The sequence below is a fragment of the Numida meleagris genome, chromosome 1, assembly GCF_002078875.1.
Source record: "Numida meleagris isolate 19003 breed g44 Domestic line chromosome 1, NumMel1.0, whole genome shotgun sequence".
NCBI classification, from domain to species: domain Eukaryota; kingdom Metazoa; phylum Chordata; class Aves; order Galliformes; family Numididae; genus Numida; species Numida meleagris.
Genome location: NC_034409.1, coordinates 52,455,622 through 52,468,054, shown reverse-complemented (window position 1 = coordinate 52,468,054; position 12,433 = coordinate 52,455,622).

Below are 12,433 nucleotides of genomic sequence, written 5' to 3'. Positions count from 1 at the left end.
ACTGAAGTGAAAGAGGCTGGAATCAAGACATCAACAGAGAAGTGTTTTGAGTAAGCACCTCTTGTCCAAGTGAAACACTTCTGGCTCAGAAAGATTCATAGACGCAGTTTGGAAACAATGCCAGGCGTTGATGTCTGAGACACGAAAGGCAGTGGGAGAAATCTCTGAGAGCTTTGAAAGATTTGTACAGCTGAGCCTCAGGGATACAAAGGTGTCATTGTTAAAGGCGGAGATGAGTGGTATAAATATAGGTATGACATAGAAATAAGGATTTGGCAGCAAGAAGAGAACATAGGTCTTAGCTAGTACATTAAGACAAAGGATGAAAGGGAGCTGGAACTGTGACATGAGGCAATCAGAGATACGTGTGTGATCGGATACCTTAAATGGGGACATGGTCTGCAGTGTCTCATGACTTAACCATGAAAAAGCGACAAACATATAAAAAGGATATTTAGTGACTGAAGGACAGGGCATTAACTTCTGCCTTGAAAATGAGGCAATGTAAATACTGAAGATTACTACATATATCAAAAACCTTTTAAGAAAAGGAGAGGCTGTGTCTTCAGCCAAATGGCTAAGGAAGGTAATCAGAGGCAAGCAGTTGATATCACGTCTAAGTAAAGATTTTGAAGGATAAAAGCAGCAGATCTCAGCTGGGCAAGAGAATGCAAAAGGCAAAAATGAAATGACAACAGTAGTAATGTGAGAAACAAAAGGTAATGATAGCAAGTATGAAATGCAGACATTAAAAGACTGTCAGTCATTCTTAAGGAGTGCATGATCTGGGAACATTTCAAGTTTTCTTGCTCTTTTCTGGCTCTCATACTTTCATATGTGCTCTGCACTTCCTGAGTCAAAGATTTCAGTCTAAGATCAGGCTGGAGTGTCTTCTTCAGGCTTGGCTTCTTTTTTTCTTGAATAAAGAAATTGAGAAGTTAGTTCCTTTCCAGTTTAATCAATGGCAAAACTTTCTTGATGACTTCAAGCATCAAAACTGAACTCAAAACAGAGATTGCTGCTGTTTTACACCACCCTGTTCCATATGAAATAGTATCCCACCTCTTTTGAAAACTCTGCGTATTTCCCTAGTGCTCAGATGTGTAGATGGATGGTGGTTGAGGCAAGTCAGATTTGAAAAGTCTATTTTCTGTAGCTGGATTATTTTGAAAGTAAGTGCAAAGGGTTTTAGTGGTGATCTGATGGCAGGAAGTTACCCGGGAAATGAGACACACCTCAGAAAGAAAGAAGTATGAGTAAAAAAGCTAACATTAATTTTATACATCCGTTACTGTCTATAAATTCACGGGATGTTTGTTTGCTCCTTTTGATCAATGCCACTCACATCTTCCATCGACACTTGTAAGCCAGCATCTTTATAATGGTCATTGAATTCTGAAAACCAGCATCTCAACAGCAGCTAGATTTACAAGTTTGGTGGGAGTAAAATAACAGCATTTTAGTATTCTGAGAGGAAAGAAAAGCCCTTAGTGCTGAGTATCCAGAAGTTACTCATCAGTTTGCCAGTCTTCACTATGGACCAAGAAACACTGAGTTTGCTGAATGATACTGATTTCCCCTACAGTGGCCTAATCCAAGACAATCAGGCTGAGGTTTATTGGCAAGATGCAGTCCCTGGGAGAAGCCTGAACTTCTGTGATGAACACTGAACCTGGGCACATTTGATTTCTATATCTGACAAAAGGCAAAGTGTCCAAATTCATTTTGACAAATAATTTCCAAGTGCTTTGCAAGGCGGAAGAAATCTCTTCCAAAACGAGTTTCTCAGAGACTTAAAGAAGAGTGACAGGAGACAAAAGGTGTTTACTTTATCAGAGAAGTCACATTGCTAAATGCTAACCACAGTGACTTTACACACAGAAACCGCACGCATACAGATCTGGAGAATGTCACAATCTGTTATTGCTAAGAAGCCTCAAGTCTGCTTTTGCAGATGCCTGAAACATCAGTAGTTTCAGAGCAGTTTCATAATTAGAATTAATTAAAAAAGCAGCTCTGGAGTGCCCTTAATACAGACACCCATACATAGCAGCTGCTGTAAGTGCAGATGAGAACTTGAAGGGTTTTTACATACTGTAACAGAAGGAAATGGCTCTTTGGAATTGAGTATGTAGGAGGAGAAAGCAACATTACTGTGGACTTCCCTATTCACTGCCTGTGTTCTCTGAATGACATGAAATTTGTTTGGAATTTAGGCACCATCTATTAGCACATAACTTCCTTTTCCCCTTGTGCCAATTCTTTATTGTTCTGCTCCCGTAACAAATGCCAAATCCAAACTGTGAAAGCACAGAAGCTGGAAAACCATGAACGTAAGATGTGGAAGGAGTGAAAGCAAGTGATGTTCCCACTGGGGCATCAGAGCTTACAAATTTCATGACTATTTAAGCTCAAATTCTAGCTCTGTTCATCCAAATTCTACCAGGAACAGCTGATGTAAAAGAACTGCATGGGACCACGTTAATGCAAATGTGTCCCAGCAGCCTGTCTCAGACATGGCCAGAAGCAGACAGCAGGAAGAGAATATATTTGCCTTTTACTTACATGGAGAGGTTACCCTTCATGTGCCTACCCAGCTTCTGAAGAAGGTACAGCTTCACTGTCTCATTTTCGTGTGTCAGGGTGCAATTTTATAATGCTGTCTTTGTCAGCCAAACTGGCTTGAGATGTCATCTGTTCTCCCCCCAGCCACTCACTCCTCATACTGCGTCACAGCCACCGCTGCCACAGTAGTGCTGACGTAGATGTTTCACAAACTATATTGCAAAGTGGCTCGCTGGAGTTTAAAAAGAAGGTTGAGAAAGTAAGATTGGCTCACTGATCTAGTTTACAGGCCCACAGGGAGACAGATGCATCAGCACAACCGGAGGGGTTAAATGGTGGGGCTGCAACAAGAATCTTTCAAACTGACTTTGGTGACGGAGAAAATGGGAGGGAGGTGTACCTGAACCCCAAGGCTGGCGAGGAGGGGAAGAGCTGCAGCTACCGTTTAGAACAGTTATTCTCCCATCTTCCACCTCTCCCCAGCCCTCCACCCACTCTGCCTTGTGTGAACGACCTGCTGAACTCCTGTCCCTTCGCTGTGGTTCTTGCTTCAGATTTAGTGAAAGAGAAACGTGTTCTTACTTTCTTAATGTACTACCGACAAGACCTGCAGCTGGAAGATGGAGCGTTTACATACAGCATCTCTGCTCAGCCAGGGTATAGGTCAGAGGCATAAATCTCTACCCATCAGTTAGGTAGCACATTAAGTAAATTTACTTTGCACCAGAGACCCTCCTTTCAGTACAACAGAACTGATGCTGTGCTGTAGAAGGAACCTAACCGGGAAAGCAAGTTGTCACAGCTGTGCTTAAAGTCACGGGAAGTGTCCTCTGAAACACACCTAAATGAAAACTTCTGTTTCAGGTAGGGAAAAGCTCTCCTTGGAGCTTGTGAGTTCCTCCAAACCCCAAAATGGAATTGCAACTCCATTATGCAAGGTTGCAGACACCACATTCCTGATCTGACATACCAAGAACAATGTCCCAGAGCTCTTTACCTCCAAGGAATTCAAATATAATTATTGCTGCCATGTAAATGCAAGCACTGTGCTAAGCAGGATACATTTTTTAGTTCAGTATATCCCCTTCCTAACCGTGTTTCCTCTAGCCCTGTTCTCCTGCTGCTTGCTATTTTCTATCTAGCTTTAAAAGCTGGCATCCAGTGCAATCATACAAAAGGAATTATAAACCAGAAACGCAAGCCATGCGGCAAAAATATCTTTGCCCCCCAAGCAACTTCTGAGATCTGAGTTGCCTGCCTTGAGCCTAACCCAGCTTGTCCAAAATGCCAGCAGAACACATCCTGTTACGTTAAATAAACATGCCATCTCCTTGCAACAGAAAACAAAGATCATTTTCACAGAAGCTGTTGTGGTTTAGCTCCTCCAGTGAATAATTCAGCCGGTACCAGGCATGAAATTTTGGTCTTGACTGCCCTGGCCTCACAGTTCTGTCTTTCAGCGATTGCTACCGGTCCTTCATTACCATCTCAAATTCCTCCTTGTCCTTCTCCCTTTCTTAGAGGGGGTAAGAAATGCTTCAGATTCCTGAGTTCAGAAGGGCTTGGGGGCATTCTTACTCAGTAGAGGATAAGCTGAAAGGGGAATAAACATCCCTGTCGCCCTGCAGCTGTCATGCTTGTGACGCGGAGGTAGCAAACACATTGGCCAGGCCTGGATCAGATACTGATAAGGAGAAAGTACTTGGAATAGATTGCCAAAGCCATAGAAACACTACTTTCCTGGTTAGGTAGGGCCATGGAGAGCTATACATTGCCTCTGCCTCTGCTTTCCTTCCTTGGTCTCAGGCTGGGCCCAGTCTGAAAACAGAATCAAGAACAGAGTAGCGAGGAAACAGGACCAAGTTCAGAGAATCTGCAAAGGTGAATGGTGTTTAGCTACTGCACAATGCTTGCATTGTTTAAACTGCATTTCTTCATCACTCACCTCTAACAGACCTCTACACAAAAGGCATCTAACTGGATGTTCAATTCCCTTGCCCCCTCCCCAGGCATCTTCTTCCTCCAGAGGGAACTGAGTCTCCCTTTTTTCATCCCTGCAGGACATGGGAACGGCCCCACATCAAGCCTGCTGCCTTTCCAGAGGTTACAATGTGTGCACTAATGGTGCCTTTCAGCTTACCTCATGTTTGCTGTTTGGTTTTGGGTTCAGCCTGCAAGAGTAATCGAGGCCAAATATTTGCTCAAATGAAGTGACTCTGTGGTTCTCATTCCAGTGAGCTGGCTGAGGACAAAGTGAAACTAGCTTGAAATATTCAAGTATACCCAAGAGATGCTTGGAACAAGGGATTTTTCCAGCGCTGTAGAAAATCATCCAGATGCCCATTGCAGCTTTGTTGTGGGAACTGCAGGGGAACTAACTAGTTTATAGCCTACCACAACTAAAGACACTGCTTTTGTCTGCCAGAAACCAAAGTCGGTCCGGTCAAAGCCAAGCTTTGGGCCCATTCTGTTGGGCTACGGCTCTACAGCCAGAAGGAAGACTTCATGTGCAGTCACGCCAGCATTCACCCTCTTCTGCGAGCCTGGAGCCACATTTTTCTGATAAGAGGAGGCTACATCCTTTGTGCATCCAAGTCAGCAGCAGGTCTTATAAACACACCCACAGATTCTCAGTGTAACATATTGCAAGCTCTGTGTGGCTGAAGCCAGCGCGTGCTTTGCTCAACAACCCCCCTTTCCATTCTGCCAAGATTCCCTCCCACATTTGGGACTTTTTTCTTCCCTGCTCCCTTGAGAGCCTCCTCCATTCTCCCAGATCCTCCGGCCTCCCACTGCCAGCATGCACTGTTCTGTACAGCTTTGTACAGCCTTTGGGAACATATGGGGCAGCGCAGGAAGCTGGGCAGAGATGCGTGCAGCATCCTTGTTTCAGCCCCCTGGAACAGAAGACCTAAAGAACTGATAGTACCAGGACAGAAGGCAGAAAATGAGCCCTGGGGATTTACTGAGGCATTATCCTTGCAAGGTGTGAGAAAATACCAACAGATACATGAGGTATCAGCACAGCGGGGAACCACATTTTAGCCAAGATGCAGCCAAGAGCCCCACGTAATGCAGCCACATTTTTCCCCATTTGTGAGAGCATCATTTCCTGGGATTATTCTGCAACAAAGAAAGCAACTCAAGGGGCACTCTGTGTGTTTGTATAACGAATTCCTGTCAAAAATCAATACGTCACTGAGGAGCAGCAGGCTGCTGGACTGCCCAACCTCCGGCCAGCACCCGCCCTGCAGTATTTCTCAGCTATCAAGAGGCAGGAAAGCATTAGAAGAACCAAACCCACAGAACAGAGATGTTTTCAGGGGCTCTATGAATCCCTCTGTGTGAGCAGCTGCTTGCATTGGGCTGCAAGGCAAGCAGTCCTGCATGCCCCGCTGCCTTCTGGGCAGGGAGATAGAAGGGAGTTGGTGGGAGAGTACCTGGACTTCGAGTTAGAGGTCCAAGCATCATACAGACCTAAAATACTAAATAAGATAGCTCTACTCTCTTCTATGTACTGGGTGAAAACGTGAAGTGTATTAAATAAGCATACTAGGACGTCCTGTCTCCTCCCTCCTTGCATTCTCTGTTCACACGTGGAGCAGAAGCACCCTGTTCATTGCAGAGGATTTGGACTAGATGGCTTATAAAGGCCTCTTCCATCTCAAATGATTCTATGATTCTGTGGTCCTCGCTGCTCTGTCATTGCCTCAAAGACAACTGTGCTGTACATTTAGCACTCACCTGTATACGCATTTACGGCTAATCGTGAGACAGTATGGAAGCCTATTAATTCTTTGACTCTTTACAGAAGAATGTACATATTTAAAAGCCTTTTGAATTCCCATAAGCCACCTCTTAGATGTGGGATAGCAAAACACAAAAAGATGAAAACTAGATGCTCATCCGATGATTCAGCTTTCCTGCAAAGTTTCTTCCAAGAGCCATCAGAACCCTGAAAATAATCAGCCCGACCCCTCTTCCCTGTGGTTTAGAAACACATCAGTGATGGGAATCAGAATGATATGGGTTTTGTTCTTACTTGGAAGCCATGAGAGGGAGTACTGCATTACATGGAGAGAAAAATACATGCAGGAAGAGGAGGTATGTGTATTATTATTTTTTTAACTTAAGGAATGCTAAGTCAGGTTTGGCTTTGCTAGGGGACATACCAGCTGTCTCCCAGCTCTTTTTGTTATGATCTCTCTTGTACCTTAATTGGAAAAGCAGGGTGTGGAGCCTTCAACAAAGGCACCCCTTTGTGGTGTGTTAATTAGGCACAGGAGTCAACTGAAGCCCTTGGTTATAAACAATTGCCTTTCTCCAGGCTCACTTTCATTTCCGTGCTACCACGTTTTTACTCATTTTCTATTCCTTTTTCAGAGTGGACAAAACTAATTTCTAAAATTAGTCTTCTAATTAAGAAGGAGGAAAAAAAAAATCCCAACCAGGAAAATATGTAAAGCAGGAGTGGAAAAAATATATATAATTAGATGCACGTAATGATGCCTTATTTGTGCTTCTTAGGATACAAGAGCTCAAGGTCTCTTCAGATCACTGTAATATCTTCTTTAAAACTGGAAACCTGGATTGTGCTCCCCTGGAGGTGACTCTGGGTGGAAATGCCTGGGGCAGGGAAGAACGAGATTTGAACTCCTGTGTCCTGAAGTGGGTGCTACCTCAGCACTAGTTCAATTTGCAAAGCCAGGTTTGCATAAAACAGATGCTTGGCCCTCGGGACACCTCTCTGTGTGCCCTGGCTGCCTGATCCTTCACACACAGCAGCTGGGAAGGGAGAGGCTTCTGCCCCTTCACCTGTTAGCTGAGCCCAGCATCACCCTGATAACCACAATCTCACTTCTTGGCACTGCACTGTCCCGCAGCCACCGTGGCACCAGCACCCTTCCTCTTCCTCCTACAAGGCAAAGAGGAAACTGAGGAGCTGGGGTCTTTCTGCCTCAGAGCTGGAAGAGGCAATCCCAGGGATGGGAAACTGGGGAAAGGACAAGTGAAGTCTGAACATTAAATGTTATATGCCCTACAATGGCACAAAACTTCGTGCTGCCGCTCTCTGATCTCTTTGCTTTCTGTTGGGCTCCTGGAGCAAGGTGGAGGGAGGCACTTTAACCCAGCCATGATTCAGTGTCCATGTGAACAGCAACACGCTTCCCATGCCACCCGTTCTCCAGCCCTGTGCACCCACTACACTAGCACAGATGAGGTGCTCCACCCATCCTCCCCAAAGGCTGCCTCTGTGCCCAAGGAGCTGCCTGGAGGGCAGTAGTGAAGTGGGACTGGGGAAAGAGTAGCCTAGTGGCAGCTTCCCAAGTACAGTGGTTCTTTTTGGGAACAACCCTCCCTCTTCTCTCTGGAGGAGACATCTCCTGAAGGCACTCCCTCTTTTATCGCGTCACATCACACTACAGTCCCTCTTTCTTACTGCACTGCAGTAGTGCAGATTGCTTCTCAAGCCAAGATCAGCCCTTGCTCCTTTCCCTAGGGAGCTTTCATGCCCAACTGAACCATATGAGCTCCATGAGGTGAAAATGAGAAGTGAAGAATTGCAGAGGCTGGCCCCGATGCCCATAGTGTTGAGCAGGTGGGATGTGGGACAGGATCCTGCTCTGACTAACTGGGCAGGTCAAGGAAGCAAGGATCTCAGGGCAGCACACAGCCACTTCACATACGACAGAAAATGTTTCAAATGCTGGAGCTGGGGCCCACAGGAAACTTTTGGGAAGTGTGTGCTGGGTCTAAGACAGGAACCACGAGAGTCAGTGTTTAAAATATGCACTGACAATGAATTGCTTCATTACTTAAAGTTGAGAAGGGGGAAAGGAGTAAAACTCAGCTGCATTAGGAAACAGGCAAGTTATTGTCTGATGGATACACCAGGTCACTGACTGCTGGTGTAGGGCTTTGCTGCTGTTCAAGCCCATGGTGTCTTCCTCATCATAGCAAGCTTCTCCTTCCAGGAGACAGCAGGGTCTCCTCTGCATTTGGGTATTCCCTGCTGGAACGCACTGCAGCTCAGAAAGGGCACTATGCCCTCAGATGATCATTTTTCCATTGAGAAGTGATGGAGTATGCTGTGATGGAGTATGTGGAGGCTCATGTTATAAGCAGGAGACACAGGACACTGACAGCCACGTGTCCCTATGCACCCTGTGTCCCCATGCTCCACAAGGGAGGCAGTGCAGGATTAGGGCCAAGCTCAGCACGCTGCCTGCCCCCCATGAATCCTCTCTATGGGAGGGAGACCCAAAAGCAGCCAGCAGAAATGTGAATGTCGCTGCGTACCACCTTTGCAAGAGTGTTGTTGTGCTGTTTGCTTTCTCCTCTTACCCCTTCCCCGGAAAATAAACGCTCAGTTGAAGGGGGAAAGTGCCACCCTTCAAAGCATGGAAACTTTTGGCTCACGAGCAGCAGAAAAAAGGGGGGGGGAAAAAAGTGCACCAAGCTTTGAGCCTCCTCCCACAGCACTTAGTGAAGCAAACGATGAAATCTCAGAATGGAGGCTTCGTCAGCACGGAGCTCTCCGAGGCGAAGTTCCAGGCTCCTGCAGAGCGGGGCAGGTAACACTCACACAGCTTTTTATGGCTTTTTTTTTTTCGTATCTATTTCCTCGGCAACAAGCACGGCCTTATAAGGGCAGGAGCGCAGCGCTGGAGGCTGCGCGGAGGTGGGGCCTCCCGGGGCTGGAGGCCGGCCGGCCCTGACCTCCTTCCTGGGAAAAACCCTGGGAACCCTCCCGCGGCCCAGCTGCTGGAATGGCAAAAACTGCGCGAGAGCCCCGCTCCCCTCCCTTCTGCCCTGCTCCGCCCAGCAGAGCTGCGGTGAAACCGCTGCTTTCTGCATTTTGGGGACTCCGCGGGGATCTGGGAGCGATGGGTTGCAGAGTCCCCCACATCCGACGTGGGAAACCTATTCCCATCTGGTTGCGATAGCACTGAGAATCGGAAGAAAAAAAGGAAGGGGAAGCAAACAGCCTCCCCCCAGTGCAGCTTGTCAGGCGCTGGCGAGTGTGTGAAAAGCTGCAGCTGGCAAACACGGTGCGTAAAGGGCTGCCTCCCTGCCAGCTTTGGAAGCCCCCAGCACTGCCGGCCAAGGGCACGCGTTGGCATTGGGTTTGTACAGCCCAGCCCGACCCATCCAGCTCTGTACGCTGGTTGCGAACAAGACTAAACATAAACACGCTGAGCATGTCACTGTCATCAGATAAGGTCGCTATGTGCACAGCATTCCTAATGCGAGTTCATTCGACCGAGGACACGGAAAGTCAAGGCAACAGATCACATACGTGAGGTGGCTGGACCGGGGCAGGAATACGGTGTGGTCTGCAGCTCTGGTGTTGAGCTTGGTGCCAACCTGCAGGACATCACCCCGGTTTCTCTCAGTGGGCAAAGAAAAGAGAGGTGTCATGGCACCTACCTCCTAAAAACGATGCTGTGTTTTGGGAAAGAGCAGGGGATGGGCCACCTCTCTCCTGAGCATGCCACCACAGTCACCCTTTGACTGCCTGGGGGCTGTGTCAGGCTGAGGAGGGGATGAGCAGCCTTTCCTTTGGGATAAGTGACTTGGGTTAGGACAAGCTTCAAGGGAACGTCCTGTTCCTTCTCAGCCTCAGAAGGTCAGGGCTGTGGTTTGAAAACTGTGCAAAGCCATCCCAAGCCTGGGCAGCCCCCAGAGGAAGAAGTCCCCTTCTCTCCTCCTCCCCTCCCTCCTCTGACCTTTGCACTCCCACTGCCAGCCCCGGATCTCACAGCTCCATTTGGTTGGAAACTGGCCCGAACCAAGAGGAAGAGCTGTGTCTCCAGCTCAACCATTTCCTTGGTCCGGCCAAGTGCCTGGGTGCTAGAGAAGTGCTGGACATGCACGATCGTGGGAAGGACTTTTCAGTGTCAAACCAGACAAGGACAGAGGGAATCACAGATGTGGGAGGCCAGGAAGTCTCTTTTTCAGTGATACCATGAATTAACATAATTAATTTTAGCATGCATACTCTGAGGCGTCTAGGCACCATCTTTCTCTTCCAGTGGCTCTGCCTCAGCAGTCGCATGTCCTCCCCCCCACTGTTACTGGAGATGTTTACCAGGTGGATGTGGTCAGGTAGCTTCTCCATTACTCACCTCTCAGCTATTGCTGTGCTCCAGTGGCTTGAGCTGAGTGGAGGCGGGGTGTACTGGGCAGCAGCCGGAGCTGGAAGACAACAGAGATCATGTTCTGCTTCGGTGATGCTGCCTGAGGGCAATGCCTCGCTACTCCTCTGAGGTCATACCTGTGAGGCACAGCCTTTAGAGCACAGTGAAAACAATACCCATTCCTTCGTGGGCCAAAAGTGGTCTGAAAGGAGGTAAGTGGGAAGGAACACCTCAAAGATTTTACCCACTTGCTGGCCTGGGGACAACGGTAGGGAAAATGACACAGAGCTGCAAATAAACGGTGCCTTCTGTGGTATCAGGAGCATACTGTGATGAGCAATCCCTCAGCAGACTTCATGAGCTATGGGAAGTAGGACAGGCTGAGATGAGCTACGGGCTGGGGACTGGGGAAAGGCACCACAGGATGTGAGATACGAGGCTGTCCAAGAGCCCCAGCCAGGTGGGAGGCAGGGACAGGGCACCCTGACTGCTTCCAGGAGAGAAAACCCCATGGGGTCTCTGCACAGCCCAGAGAGAGGGGGCACTTTGGTGCAGGCCATGGTTTTTTGTTTTTCAGATGCTGTGTAGACAGGCAGGGCAGGCTGCGGCCCAAAGAGAAGTCTGAGCGTGCTGGGCCTCAGCACGGGTGAAGTGCTCAGACCAGGGCAAAGTTTGTTCCCCGGCTATAGAAGATGATGGCAGAAATACAATAAAACAGGTTCTTACTGTAAGCTCAGGATGGGAATCAGCAATCGTTGGTGTCACCGGGTTTGCTTTAGTTTGAGATAACCTGTGGACTGCCTTAGGTGCCATGAGCAAAAGGAGGTTGGGATTAAGTTTGAAAAGAAGAGCTCGTTCCAGGAATCAGCACCTCCTGCTGCACCCTTTAGTCAACCCCAAAGCAAAGTGGGGAGGTGACATTCAGGCTCAGCTCAGCCTCCTCCAGGGGTTCCACCTCTGGACCTACAGAGCCCAGCAAGGATGGGATGGGAACTCATGCCTGGTAGGGGATTGATCCTGAGCAACCATTGCTGCAGGATATGGATTAGAACCACTGAACAATAGAATGGCTTTGGTTGGAAGGGACCTTAAAGATCACTGAGCCCCACTCCCTGCCATGGGCAGGGCTGCCACACACCAGCTCAGGCTGCCCAGGGCCCCACCCAACCTGATCTCCAGGGATGGGGCACCACAGCTTCTCTGGGCAGCCTGTGCCAGCACCTCACTGCCCTCATTGTGAAGACTCTTCCTTATAGCTAACTGAAACCTACTCACTTTTAGTTTAAAGCCATTCCCCCCTGTCCTATCACTATGCTCCACGATCCAGAGCTCCTCCCCACCTTCCCAGACGTCCCATTAGATACTGGAAACCTGCTGTAAGGTCTGCCCGGAGCCCTCTCTTCTGAGAGGATCCAGCACATACGTACAGCCATCATAAGCCATGGGACTTTGCTCTCTGCCCATCCCTTCCAGCTCTGCCACCTGGCATATCTCGCCAAGCTTATCTGGTTGCATGCCCTCCTCCCTCCCCAGCCGTACCCCACGGGCCAGATTTTCCTGCTTCACCCCAAAGGCTTATTTTTGTTATTTTAAAACAAACAATTGCGTCTGTTTTGATTTCCAGCAGGAGGTTAGAGGGAGGTCAGAGCAGACATCTGGTTTGGAGATAACATTCCCATCTAATTAGCGAGCCCTGAATAACGAGGGCCTTCCTGTCCCGTCTCCCT